Source organism: Callorhinus ursinus, unplaced genomic scaffold (genome assembly GCF_003265705.2).
Source record: "Callorhinus ursinus isolate GAN/ISIS: 27379988/994484 unplaced genomic scaffold, GSC_fseal_2.0 scaffold12, whole genome shotgun sequence".
Classification (NCBI taxonomy): Eukaryota; Metazoa; Chordata; class Mammalia; order Carnivora; family Otariidae; genus Callorhinus; species Callorhinus ursinus.
Window position 1 is genome coordinate 56,122,011 of NW_027397074.1, and position 16,767 is coordinate 56,138,777.

At 35.0% G+C, this 16,767-nt stretch overlaps 1 protein-coding gene across 1 annotated transcript in view; it reads left to right on the forward strand.

The window, feature by feature from the left end:
• Positions 1-16,767, forward strand: part of FOXP2 (forkhead box P2) — a 550,365-nt gene that overhangs the window by 26,285 nt on the left and 507,313 nt on the right. The window lies entirely within an intron of this gene.

Sequence of the window (16,767 nt, forward strand, 5' to 3'; positions counted from 1 at the left end):
ATTTATGTTTTTATTCCCTAACTTCCCCCTTGCGCTATAGGTGAATGCTTACGATAGTGTACTGTGCATCTCTTCCTAAATATTCTTCCTTTTATTTTCCCGGTTGGAATGTAAGATAATGCTTTATTTCCAGGTTAACTGTATTATTTCTAGCTCCGCAACACCTTATAGTTATTGATGTTCAGCTCCCTGAATGAACCCAGTAGTGATGGTTGGTGGACTTGAGTCTGTTTGCTTGAAAATACTGAAGTTATGGAATTCTAAAATTTTGACTTGTATTAGAGAATAAGAGATTGGAAACAGTAACCAAATAGAAAGACTGAAATCATGGAAGAAGAACTGAAGTAAAGAAAAGTGAATTGAGTCCTCTACTTTAAACAATTCAAAATGTATAACTCTTGTATGAAACAGAAGATAATATAACTTATACAGTTGTTTTGTTTTGTTTTAAATCATTGAATACCAAGTGACAATTTACTTTTTAAGTATCACCTGAGTCAGTCTACTTTTCCCTATCTCCAATACCACAATCAGAGTCTAAGACACTTTCAGCTCTCACTTGTCCTAATGCAGTAGTCTCCTAAAGTGTGTATTAACTGTACATATTTCTGGTATGTGGCTTCTCCTACTTTATCTTTTCTCCCCCTGCTGTATCAGTGCTTATCAGAGTGCAGGCACATGGTAGTTGCTTAATACATATTTGTCAAATGAATGAATGAGTTCTTCATGGACACTTTTGTACTTCGCTAGCAGGTTCTCTAGCAGAGTGGCCAGAATGATGTTTATAAAACATGTTTATTTTCATATCATTCTCAGAGATCTTGGAGTCTGAGCGAACATGCACCAGTGGTTGTTGTGGCGTTCTGTTTCCCACACATCCCTCTGGTTCTAATAGCTCCTCGTTTCTCTTAGGGGAATGACTCAGACTCTATTGGTCACATATTTTGGAGTTATGAATTTTAAAATACACACAGTGGATAGTTTCAGAAGTTAACAAATGGCACCATTGGAGCAAATCCAGATGCCATTTGCAGAGTGAGCCTTACAGCCTCAGGGGAGAGAACTGGTCTGTGGGTTAGCTTTGTCCCCTGGATGCGTAAGTTTCTCTGGAGAAGCATCCAGGACTGGACCAAAGAATGTCACAGAGTGTCAAAAAAAGTACTTGTAAGGAGGAAAACTGCCATCCGTTTTGGCTTATGATGGCTTTCTTTACTTTTAGTCCTTTTCTGGACTTGTTTTTTGCTGGCCATAATAAAGAAAAGTTACAAAAAATAATAAAAGTGACCAAGGGAAAGAAGGTAAGGAAGATTAGAATGTTACTAAAATTAGAAGTTGAACTAAAAATTTAAAAACATTTAAGACATTCAAAGTTATAGCTATAAAGACTTTTAAAATGATAGCTATAAACGAGAAGAGTAGGGAAAAAAAGATGAGTACTCCAATTCTAGAAGATAAGGGTAAGAGTTAAAAGTTCCAAAAATAAGTGTGTGACAAACAATTGAAGCTAAAAAATGAGGTAAGGGATTATAGTATAAAATAAGCAAAAATAATAGTAAAGTATATGAGATTAAGATTTTAAAATGTGCAAGGTAATTATGATTAAGTATTAATTTGGAAGAAGAGTGATTGGAGGTGATGTGAGCAAGTTTGGAGAGGGGTTGTCCTCAGAGTCCTCTTCTCCTAAAGCTTTGGACCTTCCGCCTCCAATTCCCTGAGGGCACTCACCCTTCCATACTCCACATTCTCTGAGTGTCAAGTCCCAGTCTAATATGATCCTTTGGGGAATACCTGTAGAAGTTGGGACACCCTCCCCCCATATATATATATATATATATATATATATATATAGTTTTTTTTTTTTTTTTTTTTTACATTACATGCACTTAGAGTAGATCACAGCAGATACAGCAAGAACCTGCATCCAAATAATGCTTCTCTAAACCTGGCAGGTGAAAATAATTTTATACTCCCAAGGAAAAATTTTAACTTTGGTTTAACAAGTGTGGATTCTACTTTGGGGCAGATCCCCTCTAGTACCTTATTTATTATCATAAAATTATAATAATGAACGCTTTATGAATGTTGACAATATATAGTATATGCATTACTTTATTTGATCTTTATAGCTACCCATGGGATTTTCATTATTCCTGTTGATAGGGATCTTAAGCATATTTTAGAGTTGGGGAATCTGAGGCCTTGATAATTTAAGGTATTTTAACCAGTATTTATTAGTCAAGCTGAGATTAAAACCTGTATCTTCTGATTCCCAGGATAGTTCTCTTCCTACCATAGCCTGTTGCCATATTTACACTATTTCTTGACTTTGCAGTGGTTGAATGTTTTGTAACATTTATGAATGAGAATGGCAAAAAAGAATGTGAAGTCTTAATAGATACTGTGCTCTCATTCCAGATTATGAATGAATTATTAGAGAATTTATGCCACTCATACTGTCCTTATGCATAATTTCTTATTCTCTGTGAAATTTGTCATCATTAAAGTATGATTTTCAAAATGGGAAAAATTAATGGTTTTCAAAATGACTGAAGATAGAAAAAGTATGTGATAAAGCTAAGAATAGACAGGTATAGTAAATGACTGGTTATATATCAACCTAGAATTCTTTTGACTACTCCTTTCTTTACGCAGTCAGAATCAGGCTTTGAAAAGATCTTGACAGACACAGAAGTTAACATATTATTTCACTACACCATAAGTACAGTTATCGAGGTTTGCACAGGGTGGTCGAGGAAGACAGAGAAGGGATAGCTGTCTCAGAATGGGAGAATAGGGAGAGGAGAGGTTTTCGAGAGAACTCTGGATTGTTATAGGCAGTTTGGCTCATGTACTAAGGTTAGAGATGAAGGTGGTTCTGCTCTTTAGAGCAGCAATTCTCAATGTGGTTGGACAGGGAGAGTCTGTTTTAGAATTAAATTAATCCTTGAATACAAGTTCAATTTTTCATTCTCACAAGTGAAAAAAATATGCATGGGTTTTTACTTCTGTGAACAATTAAGGACTACTTACAATACCCTAAGTTAGTCATTAAGGTTTACTAAAACATAGCATTCATTAACAAAGTCCATCTCATTATGGGAATCTATGAAGGATTCTAATATTTTATCAGAAGTTAGAGTGTTACAGAATACTAAGTTGTAGCTCCAAGTGCTCATACTCTAAAAACAGGTGTCTGGAATTACCAACATTTTCTCATAGAATGTTTTGTTGTCAGCATATAGGCTAGGATGCCTTATATTGGTCATGGTTTTTAAATGCTGGTATTTTACTTAATGAATTATAAAGGATTGATTTAGATTTGTCATAATTTTTTTTCAGGATTGTATCCTTTAATTAACATTTTTTGTAATTAATATTTGTATCAGTAGTATTTTTGGCTCTTGCATGTAAGAGTGAAGACTCAGCCATGCATCATTTTCATCAGAGCTTCTTAAATATTGGCATATTGAATAAGAATCACCTGGAGAGCTTGTTCTAAAACAGTTTCCTGGGCCCACCCCCAGAAATTCTAATTCAGTAGGTCGGTGCAGGGCCTGATAATTAACTTTTCTAACAAGCTCCCAGGTGATGCTGCTGATCTTAGAACCACACTTTGAAAAGAATGGATCTGAATGGATTCTTGCTAAAGCCGATGTGTGGGAAATCCATGCAAATATTCCTGTATAGTGGCATCTCCTATCATTTAGTCTCTTTCGACTGGAAGGTAAGCAAACATAAGATGGGATGAGTAGGTGGGTGGGTAGCAGAGTCTCAGAGCATTTTTGACTAACCTCAGTAATTCATTTAAAAAAATAGATTGGGAGCCTCCAGTTTTGAGCTAGTTCAGGTTGATCAGTATGACTCAAACATCACATGCTAGAAGAACAGAGGGGATAAATGTGGTCAGAGAAATTTACCTGATTATCTAGGGTTTTGTATACTATGCTCAATAATTTGCATTTATCCTGAGGATGATAGTAAACCACTGAAGCATTTAGAACTAGGGGATGGTGGGGTGCCTGGGTGGCTCAGCTGGTTAAGTATTGGACTCTTGGTTTCAGCTCAGGTCATGATCTCAGGGTCCTGGGATCAAGCCCCATGGTGGGCTCCATGCTCAGCAGGGAGTCTGCTTCAGGATTCTCTCCCTCTCCCTCTGCCCCTCCCCCCATGTGATCTCTCTCTCTCTCTCTCTCATAAATAAATAATCTTTAAAAAAAAAAAAAACTAGGGGATGGCATGATCAAAGTTATGAAGAGAATTTATTGAGAAGCAGAGACAATAGTTTTGAAGGTGTGACATTAATGTAGTTGGAAAAAAAAAATAAAGGACCTGAACTGAGTAAGTAGTGGTGAGAATGATTAACAGAGTTGAGAGATACTAGGGAGGTGAAAATAATGATTATCATAGCAGCTAACATTTATTATGCACTCACTGTAGGTTATGGCTGATTACTCTTCTAAGCACTTTACATATAGGAATTAATTTAGTGCTTACAGCAGCCTTATGAGGAAAATACAGTCATACTTTGTTATTTTACACTTTGCATACACTGCTTTTTTTTTTTTAACAAATAGAAGGCTTGTGACAGTCCTTTGTCAAGCAAGTCTTTAGGTACCATTTTTTCCAATAGCATTTGCTCACTTAGTGACTCTATGTCACATTTTGGCAATTTTTGCAATATTTCAAACTTTTTCATTATTATTTGTTATGATGATTTGATCTATGATCAGTGATCTTTAATGTTCCTGTTGTAATTATTTTGAGGGTGCTACAAACGATACCAGAAGATCAAACCAGACATGACATTCCCTTAAGCCAGAGCAGGTCCCTAACTCTTCAATTCTATGAAGGCTGACAGAGGTGAGGGAGGTGCAAAAGAAAAGTTGGAAGCTAGCGGATTTTGGTTCATGAAGTTTAAGGAAAGAAGCCGTCTTCATAACATTAAAGTGCAAGGTGAAGCAGCAAGTGCAGAGGTAGAAGCTGCAACAAGTTCTCAAGAAGATCTAATTAAGATAATTAATGAGGGTGGCTACCCTAAAAAATAGTTTCAGTGTAGCCAGAATAGCCTTATATTGGAAGAAGATGCCAGCTAGGACTTTCATAGCTAGAGAGGAGAAGTCAGTTTCTGGCTTCACAGTTTCAAAAGACAGGCTTACTCTTTTGTTAGGGGCTAATGCAGCTGGTGACTTTGTTGAAGCCAATGCATATTCACCATTCTGAAAATCCTGGAGCCCTCAAGAATTATGCTAAATTGACTCTGCCTGTGCTCTGTAAATGGAACAACAAAGGCTAGATGACAGCACATATGTTTACAACATGGTTTAATGAATATTTTAAGCACACCATTGAGACCTAACTCTTTTCAAAATATTTTTGCTCAGTGACAATGCACCTGGTCACCCAAGAGCTCTGATGGAAATGTACTGCGAGATTAATGTTTCCATGCTTACTCATAACAACATCCATTGTTCTGCCCGTGAATCAATGAGTAATTTCTATTTTCAAGTCTTGTTCTTTAGTAAATATATTTCTTAAGGCTGTAGCTGCCAGATATAGTGATTTCTCTGAATGGATCTGGGCAGAATAAATTGAAAACTTTTTGGAAAGGATTCACCATTCTGGATGCCATTAAGAACATTCATGATTCATGGGAAGAGGTCAAAATATCAACTTTAAGAGGAGTTTGGAAGAAGCTGATTCCAACCATCCTGGAAGACTTTGTGGGGTTCAAGATAGGGAATGAAGTAACTGCAGATTTGGTGGAAATAGCAAGAGAACTAGAGTGAGAAGTGGAGCTAGAAGTTGTGACTGAATTGCTACAATCTCATGGTAACACTTTTATGGATGAGGAGTTGCTTCTTATTGATGAGCAAAGAAATTGGTTTCTCAGAAAGGATCTGCTCTTGGGGAAGATGCTGTGAAGACTGTTGAAATGACAAAGGGTTTAGAATATGACACAAACTTAGTTGATAGAGCAGTGGCAGGGTTTGAGAGAACTGGCCCCAAACATCACATCCTATAGAGAAATTGTTGGTCAAAGAATCAGTCTATTTGGCAAAGTTCACTGTTGTCTTATTTTAAAAATATTGCCACAGGGGTGCCTGGGTGGCTCAGTCAGTTAAGCACCCAACTCTTGACTTTGGCTCAGGTCATGATCTCAGGGTGGTGAGATGGAGCCTGGCATCGGGCTCCATGCTGGGCATGGAGCCTCCTTAGGATTCTCTCTCCCCATCTTCCTCTGCTCCTCCCCGCCCCCCTCTCTCATTCTAAAAAAACAAACAAAAAAATTGCTACAGCCACCCCATCCTGCAGCAACCACCATCCTGATCAGTCAGCAGCCCTCAATATCTGGGCAAGACCCTCTACCAGTAGAAAGATTATAACTAGCTGAAAGCTCAGATGATGGTGATCATTTTTTAACAATAAAACATTTTTAAGTTAAGCTATGTACATTGGCTTTTTTTTTCTGACCTAATAGTATGGCATAGTTAGTAGACTAGAGCATACTGTAAATATAACTTTTATATGCACTGGGAAAACAAACAATTTATTTGACTTATTTATTTTGATAATTCACTTTATTGCAGTGGTCTGGAATCAAACCCACAATAGGGCTGAGGTATGTCTATATTATTTTCATTTTCATCTTACAGATGAGGAAACTTACTTTTCCAAGGCCACACAGCTGGTTAGGGCAGAGCAATTGAGACTCTGGCAGTTTGGCTTAGAGCCCAGTTCTTAAATTACATGGTCTATTTGATGGAATGTGATGGTCAGTTGGGTGATAGTTATGAGGGTGAAGGAGGAGTGTAGGGTGCTGACAGATTTGTACCCATTTCTAGTGTAGGCACTGGTATAGGAAAATTAGGAGGTGAAGCATATTTGGAGTGAGATGAAATGGAAAAGTGAACGGAAAAGAGGATTGATTCAATTTTGGACATTCTGAGTTTGAGGAGTTTGTAGGAAATCCAAGGGAAGGTATCTAGTGGTCAGTGAATATATGGATCTTGACTGTAAAAATCTAATGTAAACTCATAAAAGCATGGTGGCTGCATTAGCATGTGTGGAGGGTGCTGTGAAATGGATAAATCATATCTATTAGGACCATATTTAGTTTTCAGCATCCCATTTTAACTGAAACTTAAGTTTTTTCTGGAGATAACCATGTATCAAAGGATTGGGAAACAATGACCTAAGAAAACTGGGACAAGGAACTGCTGGGTTATTTGGCATAGAATTCAGGAGATAGGGAGGTTTGAATAGTGCACAATGTTTTAAAGAACAGTTGTGTAGAATAGGAATTTATTTTATGCAGCCTCACTAGTCAGAATAGGACCAAGTAGATACAAGTTATTCAGATGTAGATGTGCTGAGAATAAAAAGATGTCCAAAATGGGAAAGGATTGTCTTATGAGTTAGTGCCTACATAAGGAAATACTGAAATATCAACTGGAGTGCCACCCAAAAGGTGTATTGTAGAGTTAACTCCTGTTCAGCATGGATTATTGAGTCTGTCAGACTTGACAGCACTGTAACGAAATGCTTTATGTTGTTTTTAAATTTGCTTATAAATCATTAATTTTTGCTATTAGTAGGTCTTTTCCGAATTTTTCTTCATAAAATTTGAAATTGAACTAAATCATTATTTTTCTAGGCATCAAACACACAAGCCATTCCCACCTAACATGATAGTTGTTGGAAATTTGCAAGGATTTTCCATAAACATTAATCCACCTCTCGGGATCGCTTTAGTTGTTTCAGCAGAATACAATTGTTTAGTCGCAGAAATGATTGACCATATCAGTGATTCCAAATAAAGGTAGCGGTGTTTTTTAATTCCACTTAGAGAAGAATGTCAAAATAAAGTAGAGTTTCTCAATACTGGATTTATAATCTTTGTATCTCCTTTTTTTCCTTTGGCCACTGGGAGTTTTGTTACCAGCAATGAAACAGCCTTCATGCTGTACTGTGTAGGATAGATACTGTAAATTTCTGGGCTTGCTTTTCCATTGATCTGGATTGCCATCTGGGAATCCTATTCAGCTGATCTTTATTTCCTGAGTCAGAAATTCTGTTTTACCCATCTTTGGGGCTTTCAGCACTATTCTCCGTGGGCTGGCAGGTATTGCACATGAAAGAGAAGATTCAAAGGCATAGAAAGAAGGGCTGAAATGTTTACACTGCATTTTAAAAGATTTTACAAACATTTTCTAAGCTGATGGATCAGCATGAAAGCTTAGCATTTCTAAGACTTTTTACATGGCATAGTATAGGGAACATTTGAATACACATAATTTTTAAGGAGTAATATGGTAGTCCTCAGTTATAAATGTATTACAGAAATGATTCACTTGTTTGTGAATTTCCCAGTAACCATAACTAACAACATTGTGATCAATGTTGTAAGTTTCTTGATTTTCATTTTACAAGTTTATTTATGTCTTATTATCCTGCTTTGTATAGTGTCTGACAATTAGTATTGAGATGAATTAGATAGAACTGAGGTACAGTTTACAATAAAGTAACAAATTAACAACTCACTAAAATTTTTATAATAAACAAATATTTCTAAGGTTTTGCCACTTTTTATGTTGTCAACTGCATATATTACACAGTAACCAAAATGGTGAATTTTTTTAAAAAGGTAATGGAAGTACAAATATGGAAAAGCCAACTAGTATACATTTATCATTTATTTAATAAAATATATTTTGATGAGAAAGATCTGTTATATATAATAGATTTATAGCATAGTGTTTTTCAATGTGTTAGTAGCTTGTTTGAACATAGTCTGGTTCTCTGTGACTGGTTACATATTACACATTTGTACATTAAAAGTGTTAGACAGCTTTGCTACTTCTTTCAGCTTTGTATGCAAACAAAATATTCAGTATGGAATATAAAAGTTTGGTAAAGGTCTTGTGTTTATCCTTATGTACACAAATGTTTGTAGAACATTTTTAAAAGTATTGTGAGGTATTTGAATTTTCTACCATACAGAGCATTTTTTTATTCAATAGATTTTTGACATTATGTTAAACTATAGCACAATCCAAGCTTCTGGGAAATTTACATACGTTGAAAAACTTTTTAAGAAGATGAAATTAGTCTTCTGTATTTAATTATGGGAGAATTTACAAAGTGAGCATACATGCTTAGCAGGTGATGTATCAAAATATTTTTGACTTGATTTTACTTTTATGGGCTTCTCTTACATTTTTATTCAGTCTTTTGTGTGTGTGTGTGTTTGTTAAAATTTGTGTAATGTAAACATATCTTTTAACCACAAACTGGATTTTTAAAAAAAATTCCCAGTTTTATTGAAAAATAATTGGTATACATTTCTCTAGAAAATGAGGCACATAGCATGACTGTTTGATATACATATGTTATGAAATGATCACCAACATAGGTTCAGTTAACTTCTATCTTCTCAGGTAAATATATAATGAAAGAAAAAATGAAAAAAGGAAAAAAATTATCCTTGTGATGAGTTAATTTTTTTGAGTAGTATAAGATAATGGGTCCAGTTTCATTTTTTATATGTGAGTATTCAGTTATCCCAGCACCATTTATTGAAAATGTTTTCTGTCTTCTCTCTATTGAGTATTTTTGGCTCACTTGTCAAATATTATTTGACTACATATGCTTGGTTTTATTTCTGGACTCTTGATTCTGTTCCACTGTTCTTTGTTTTTATGCCAGTACCATACTGTTTTGATTATTATAACTTCAGTGTAGCTTGAAATCAGGAAGTGTGATGCCTTCTGCTGTGTTCTTCTTTTTGAGGATTTCTTTGGCTATTGGAGGTCTTTTGTGGTTCCATAGAAATTTAAGGAGGTTTTTTGGTTTGTTTTTGTTTTTTTAATTTCTCTAAAACACACCATTGGAATTTTGGTAGGGATTGCATCAGAGTAATTATTTGGAGATAGTTTGGCCCTAGGGAATAAGTAGATTTATGAGGAAAATACTGGGAACACAGTCTATTATCCCTTACTCCTAACTACAAACAGTGCCATGTTCATGTTAAATGCTATCCATGCCAATTTTGAGATTTAAAAAGTGATAATTTAATAACCAACATGTTAAAAGCAGTTGACTTTTATTCTAATCATGATTTCATTAAAATCCTTCTATAATTTAATTTTAAAATCCAAATTCTTTTTTGGGGGTGGATGCTCAGGGTTCCTGGGGTTTCTCATAATATCTGGAGATTTATTGGTTATTTGGTTGTACTGGTCGGTTGCCTAGAATTTCTAGGCTCCCAAAGGACTCTGATTTTAATCTATATTATAACATGGCACAATTTACCATTATAGACTCTTCTCAGTAGACTTTGAAGTCTTCATGGTCAGGGATTATGTTTTATTGGTTTTTGTCCAAGGCCAAGTGGTACATAAAGAGGCAGTGAGCTAAGAGTATGTTTGTTACAGGCAGCCTTAGAATAAGATACATTCTCTTATTCCTCCTCTTTCTTCTCTTCCTCTTCTCTTCTTGTTCTCTGTCATCCTCTCCTCCTCATCCATCATCATCATGACCATCATCATCATCGTTGTCATCTTCCTTACCTTGTATGGTGAGTATGTGCAGGAAACTGTGATAATTGCTACAATTCAAGATTACCATAATCCCTACCACAATTCTATGAGGCATATATTTTATGGATGAAGAAACAAGGATATAAACATTAAAATAACTTTCCCAGTGGGGCATAACTAATAAACAGTGAAATCAGAACTCAAACCCAGGTCTAATACTTAAATTCTGTGCTCATAACCACTACTGAATTTAATCATGGAATCACAGGTCCACTTTCAGCTAGTTTGGTGGATTTCTGTCACTGAACATGCATGACTCAGTATTTAATTCTTTTGGTCATCTCTAAAATTGCCTCATATCTAATACTAAAATTTTAATAAATGAGTAGATGACTGAATGAATGGCTGTCATATTTGTATTTTATTAAATAGCCCCCTGGTGTAGTCAAAGATCTTTTAACTTATTCAATATTTAAAAAAAAAGAAATACATAGTTTTTCCTAGTTGATATGCAGAATGAATGCAAGTTAATGACTAGACAATATTATTCTGTCTTCTTAAATAACTGCATACTCTAGGTGGAGTGTGAATCTTCTCTTCTGGACTTGGATTAAGCATGTGCATTGTATTAATCTAAAATGTGAGCCCATAGTAGTAGCAAAGGAAACTGGACCAGGCCTAGAAGTTTCTAGGAGAAAGAATAATAACTGATAACTATAGAGAATTCAGAGATCTTGACAATCCCATGAGAAACTTAATCCTTCAGAAATATTCTCTGGGTTATCTGATGTTGCTGTAGACTACAAAACCTCAGCATAGCTTGGATCCCTGTTGGCATTCAATGAATCAAGATTCCTGCCCTTCCTCCCCACAAGCCTCTTCCTCTACACAAAGCCCAACCATTTCTCAATTTTAGAGCAGGTTATCCAGTAGAGGGATTCCCTCTTTTTGTTCCACATTTATAAGATGCCATCTTTGGCACATGCCCATCAGTGTTATCCATACTTCACAAAAGACTCATTAATATGTACTATGGTAGTTGTACATACAAAACAAAAGATACTTGGTTCTAGTGAAGAATGTTACCTTTCTTTAGTGAGATTGATATGAAGAAATAAGAGTTCCTGGGGTGCCTGGGTATCTCCTTCAGTTAAGTAGCTAACTCTTGATCTCAGCTCAGGTCTTGATCTCAGAGTTGTGAGTTCAAGCCCCATGTTTCTTAAAACAAACAAACAAACAAATAATCTGAATTTCATATGAATTCCTTTAAAATCTTACTGCATGCAAGGAAAGTACTGTGCTATGTCTTTGGGGGATTTAAAGATGAAGAAGACATAGTACTGCTCTCAAGAAACAAAATATAATGGGGGGAGATAGATGTGTAAATAGCTAAGTATAATGTAAGAGCAAATGAATTAAATAGATAACTAGCAGCCTATGAGAATGGTCTATTCTAATGAGTCTCAGGAAAAAAAATTATGAAGGAAATGACATTTGACCTGAGTTTTAAATGATGTAAAGATGCCTAATAGGTTTACTTACTTAAATATTCAAACATATAATAGCATGCATTCTTGGTATGAATTTATATGGTCAGTGTAATGTAATATATGTGATGTGGTGTATTTGCGTGTGAATGCATAATCACGATGAGATTAGCATGTACTCTTCTAAAACAGCTTCATTTCCATGAAATGTGAAAATATAGAAAGGTTTATTTATAAAACAACTCTTTCTTAATTGATGTTACTGGAATATTATTTTGACGTGTATGTTGAATTTAGCAGCTAAAACTATTGGTAGTCATTATTAAATAGTATAGTAACTTGTACAGTTCTTATAGTGACACATGGACATGTGCTAAGGTTAAATAATTGACAGATTTTTAGAATAACCTGGTTATGAAGGGACATACATAATTTTGCAGTGAAAACTAAGTCCAGCACTTTGGCAGCTGTATAGTGTTCAGACAATAATTGGCTTCACCTGGATTAGCCTGGATGAGTAAGGAGCTATGTGGAGATCAGATATTCCTACTCATGTCATTTTGAAATGCTTAAACCAAAATAACCCTCTAAATCAAAATAACTGAATAACCTACTTACCTTTATAAGTAGGTCTTTTAGATGCTTCCAGTGTCCTCTCCCCAAGTCTCTTTGCTTTTTTTGTTGATGCTGTATGAAGTATGTATTGTTGCATAATAAATTACCACAAATTTAGTGGTTTAAGACAATACATTATCTCACAGTTTCGTTAGGTCAGGAATCTGGGCATGGCTTAGTTGAGTACTGTGCTTCATGGTTACTCACAGGCTGCAATCATGGTGTCAACTGGGGCTATAGTCTCATCTGAAGGTTCAACTGAGAGAGGATCAACCCCCAGTCTGATGTGATTGTTGGAGGATCCAATTCCTTGGGGGTTGTTGGACTGAGGGTCTCAGTTCCTTGCTGGCTGTTGACTGGGGGCTGCTCACAGTTTCTTATCATGTAGATATCTCCACATGAAAACTTTCTTTATCAAAGTCAATAAGAGAGGATTCATAGAGTCTGCTAGCAAGATGGGAGTTATAGTCTTATGTAACATAATCATGGTAGTGGCATCCTATCACTCTTGGCATGCCCACTTTGTTAAAAACAAGTCACAGGTCTTTCCCACATGCAAGGGGAAGGGAATTTATGAGGAGATGGAGATCTTTGAGGGCTGTCTGCTACAATGCCCAAAATTTCTTTTGGGTAGAATAGACCTAGCCTATAATGATAGATAAAAGATGTAGCATTCAGAAGTATGAAACTCATCAACAGTTAATTTTGTCAATGAACGTTTGCAAATGACATCAGATCTATTCCTTTTTTAAGTATCCAGAGACTGTAAGGAGACAAAGAATGCATTGGGTTGATAAAATAGAAAGAAGTGATTGCCAAAAGGACAGATGTTTTTTGAGTTTATGAATTTTATTGGAAATACTCCTTGCTTTCTTCAGCTGTGTAAAGATTAGTGGAAGTTTTGTTCAGAGATGTTTTGTCAAGTGACTATTTGTAATTACAAATTTATTGGGATTTAAAGGGAATTTAAAATCATGGTTTCTTCTATCTTACCTTTTCTCTTTCTCCTTTCCAAAGTATTACTTATTTGATGTATCACAGTAGCTGCATATGTTTATAGTCAGTACTAGAAAATAAAAGTAAAAGAAATATAGAAATAAGATGAACATATTTCTTGTTAAATATCTGGTGAATACCAAAACAGTAATGATACAACATTTGTGGCTGGTTTTGACAATGAGAATTGATAGGTACATGACCTAGTTATCTGCTTATGTTGGAATATTAGGGATGGGCCACTGGGTTAATGATTAAGTTAGCTTAAATGATGATCAGAGAACTGCATGTGGTAAATTCTCTTATGAGTGTTTTTCTCCTTAATACCTTTTACATTTTAAGGATATTCTATCATTACTGTTTTACCGTCAGAGGCAGTAAAAGGCCTCAGTTTTAACATGCAACTATATCTAAGGGATTTTCTCCAATTCCTCATCAATGCATAACATAATTATCTTTAGTTAACATAATCATCTGTGGTTGATCATTAAGCAATATTACCCTGAAATGAAAGAAATATAGTCATGAAGAGCAGGGGATTCATCTTCAGGTCACCACCTCTAATCTGAATATAAACTACTATTAAATAGACCCTTGTAAAGCTCATTTTTCCCCCTGCAATGACTCACCTTTTGTTTATGAAGCAGGTTCTTAGATTTGGCCTTTCTTATATTTTCAGTGTAGATATTATTAATTTAATTTTTTAAAGATTTATTTATTTTAGAGAGAGAGAGAGTGAAAGCATGAATGGGAGGGGCAGAGGGAGAAAGACTCTCAAGCAGACTCCGTACTGCGCACAGGACCCGACGAGGGGCTCGATCTCACAGTCCTGAAATCATGACCTGAGCTGAAACCAAGAGTCAGATGCTTAACCCACTGTGCCACCCAGGTGTCGCTATTATTAAATTTATTTTCAAAACTTTATTTTTTCTATTTAGTTCAGAAAGTTTTTTTTTTCTCCTCAAATTATTAGTCAGGGATGAAAATTATTCCAAAAATTGAATTTTTAAGAATTTCTTGGTTAAATATATTTAGTCTTCTATCTATATGTTCTTGAACATGTCCATTTTATTGTTGTTTGACACAGATTTTAAAAGCCACAGGGATTCAAGGACCATGACTATGTAAGTCTTTTTGTGTAGCACTTCATACAATTAGGCACTCAGTAAATGCTTTCTGATGATGAAAACCCAGTTAGAAGTTCTCTGGGGAAATCCAGAATTCTTAAACAACCAAATATAGAATCATACTATTTTAAAGACTCTAGTTGTCTGAAATGGCTTCCTTCTTCACAGCAACTTTAGACTGTCGGTTTTCATCCTCTCTTTTCTTCTGAGGACATAGAAGACACTCTGTGCTTCTGTTGCCTGAAATACCTTGGATGTTCAGCTGCCAAAACCTTTTCCTCTTGACTTGGTTATGTTGGAGATACCACATCTTCCATTCTTGCTTGTCCTTTCCATTCAGGAAGGTGGGGAGGAAGCGGAGCACATAGTATGTTAGAATTATCCAGCAAGAAGTTCCTTAGGAATAACACAGCTCAGCCTTACGGAAGTGACTTGTCAGAGTTTACACAGATAATTAGTGGAAAACCCCAGACAAAAATTCAAGGTTTGAACTGCAAGTTCTATATCTTACTGTTAGTGAACCAGAATAGTATTATTATTCCGTATGTGTTGCTTGCAGTCTGTTGAGACCTGGAGACACAATTGGTATCAACTTGTTCCTGCATTTTGCCATGATCACACATGTTGATTATTGGGTATTGAAGTGATATTGCAAATACTCAGTATGTTAGCTACTGGCCAACTTTGAGTTAGTGCCATGTGACAGACCTTATTTTGACTGGTAAGGTAACCTCAGACTAAAAAAAAAACATGGGTTTTTAGAAAATCATAGTAAAATTGAACTTTTACTACTCGTGTGTTTTCAGAGTATTTCAAGTAAGTATCCTTTAATTTGACAATGTCTAACCGCAAGTCCTGCCATCTGACTTTTTCTATGAAAGCCTGGAATCCTATGCCAGTCCCTTCTTCTTTTACTACTGATTAGCACTACAAAAGAGGCTGAACCTCATAATTTAACCCTAACAGTATTTTGCTCTGTGTTTTTCTATAATTGCTTTCTATACTTTCACTTTTCTGTCATTAACTAGAATTTAAGTTTGGCCAAGGCAGAAACTTTCTTATTCTTCTCTTGTACTCTACCTAGTAATCATCTTACTTCTGGGCATATGTTAGGCATTTAATAAAAAACTTTAAAAATTACTTTTTAGTCTTAAATTATATTTTTTTGGATGTCATTAAAATGTAGTAAAAATAAACCTAGATGCTTTGCTTAGGAAAAAATTGTTCAAACTCTTAGAAAATCTCTCTCTAGAATACACCAGAAAGATTAGCTCTTAAAAATTCCATACAATTAAGTATGTATTTAATCAGATTCTGTGAACATGTTATTTTGTACACATGTCTATAATGTGATTTTTTTCCTCAGTATTTTCATAGATTTCTTTCTTAAGAAAGCAGAACAAAGTTTAGGGGAAAACCATTCTTAGTATTGTTATCACCACAAATGAAATGAAATTCTTAGTTAAAGGTTAATAATTGCATATTATTGATGTGAAAAATTAACTTAGAATATTTAAATTTCTGCCATACTGGGATTTTTATGTTAACATATTTTATGTGTTGATTTTTACTCTGTGAAGTAGGTATTTTTATAAATCACATGCTATAGAAGTAAGAATATGAAAATATTTTAATAAATCATATATTGCAGAAAAGGAATACATCAGAGTAGATATTTGAGAAAATTGGGAGTTTTTTTTTTTTTCTGGGAAAAAATTTAAACTGCCATTGAATTTCATTTTCATTTAATTTTTTAAAAGGAAATGTTGGCATTGTTATGCTAGATCATTATAAGCTTTATTTATACTACATTTTATCATAATGCACACTGAGTATAAATAAACTCTGGTATGCTAAACCTAATAGCAATTAAACTGGAAGTGTTTGTATTTCATCACTGTGAACTTCGCAGAAATGTTTCCATGACAACCTCCATGCTAGTTAAGACAACCAGAGGTGATCAACAGTTTACGTATTTTTTCTCTTGTAAGAATGGAATTTATG